Source organism: Octopus bimaculoides, chromosome 19 (genome assembly GCF_001194135.2).
Source record: "Octopus bimaculoides isolate UCB-OBI-ISO-001 chromosome 19, ASM119413v2, whole genome shotgun sequence".
Lineage (NCBI taxonomy): Eukaryota > Metazoa > Mollusca > Cephalopoda > Octopoda > Octopodidae > Octopus > Octopus bimaculoides.
Window position 1 is genome coordinate 51,668,886 of NC_068999.1, and position 1,584 is coordinate 51,670,469.

The window sequence follows — 1,584 nt, forward strand, 5'->3', positions numbered from 1 at the left end:
GAACCAGTCCAGGGGCAGCTGCATTGATTGTAATATATACACATTCATAATATAACTTCTTGGGAGTGGTTTTGGTTTTATAAGGAGTGCTGTGCCATAGTTTGATTCTTACCAAACATTGCATCAGATATCATGAGTGGGATAATGTTTATACTTACATAGTGTCAATGTGTCTTAGAAAATTATATATATATATATATATATATAAATAAATATATATATATATATAAATATATATATATATATTGATGATTTGCTTTGCGCACTCTCAAGAGCTTCTACTATAGGTGAATTTTCGTTATCTGCAATATCATATAAGATAGAATGAATGGTTAGCATGGTTAGCATAGACCATTGTTTCTCATAGAGGTGGGATGAACCTGTGAGGACTAATAAACAGGATATGCAAATTTCCATATTCTCAAAATGGTACAAAAATAAAGTTTTATTCAGTTGTAGAACTTCTAGCTTAGAACACAAAGAGGGAGAGAAAAGAAAAAAACTGGGAGAGAAACAGGCAAACAGGAATAAGATGAGATAAGAATTAAAGCAGAGAATTAGATAATTTTGTCCTACAAGACACAACACCTGAAATTTGGGCAACCAGGGTTGGTGGTTAGTCTTAATTCTTTAGCATTTAAACTGGCCATATCCAACCAAAATATTCTACCTGTTTAATGCTCAAAGCAGCCAGATCCAGCCGTTTACACCTACTTTATACAATGTCGTTCTAAAAATTAACACTTATATCATCAATACCTTGAAGTTGCAAGATAATGCATGATTAATTCAAAACAATGTGAATAAATAAGCTTTGAATTTGGCAGCGTAATCTGAATACTAAAGGGTTAAACTGACCCCAGTTCTTGACTGACACACTATCTTATCAACCCTGGTGGGATGAAAGGTAGAGAAAACCTCAGCAGGATATGAACTCAGATTGCAAAGAACTGAAATAAATACCTCAAGACATTCTCTTTGACGCTTTAATGGTCTTACCAGTCCTAACGATCTAAAGCAGTAGTTCTCAGCTACTTTTTTGCCTATGGATCCCTTCGATCCCTATTTTCCATTACCTTACTTCCATAGCAATTTGATGAATACAAAAAAAATCCTACTGTATTTTTATAATTAAATATCATTATGAATTGTATAAAAATAAAATGTATTGCAAATAATTTTTAACAACAAAATCTTATATGAACCTCCAAGGGTTATCTGAACTCAAGTTGAGGACAACAACTCCAAAGCAAAAAAAAACAACCTATTGAATGAAACTCAATATAAAAACAAAGTTAGGCTTGCTTACCTTATACACTTGTTTTATATCAGACTGACCTGAGCAGAGTGAAGAAAAAAAATCAAAGGAGCAGGAGAAGAATCTAACTATTTCTTACTTCAATAGCTCCACTTAGTGAGAGAAAAAAAATGGCAGTGGGAGGAGAGAAAGAGACACAGAGAGAGAGGGAGAGAGAGAGAGGGAGAGAGAGAGAGAGAAAGCCAGAGGGGGAATGAGACAGGGGGATAGGGAGAGAAGGGTAAACAACAACAATATACAAAGTTTAAGTCTGAATAGAAGTTATC

General features: G+C 34.0%; 1 protein-coding gene across 5 annotated transcripts in view; it reads right to left on the reverse strand.

The window, feature by feature from the left end:
- The window catches only part of LOC106879061 (long-chain-fatty-acid--CoA ligase 4), an 84,596-nt gene that overhangs the window by 36,986 nt on the left and 46,026 nt on the right, over positions 1-1,584 (reverse strand). Inside the window, exon 1 of one of the 5 annotated variants that reach the window (XM_014931861.2) lies at positions 1,310-1,433. The exons of the other annotated variants lie outside the window; for them this stretch is intronic. The gene's annotated coding sequence lies outside the window, so the exon portion shown is untranslated. Of the gene's footprint in view, positions 1-1,309; positions 1,434-1,584 lie in introns of those variants that run through there. 5 annotated transcript variants of the gene reach the window in all.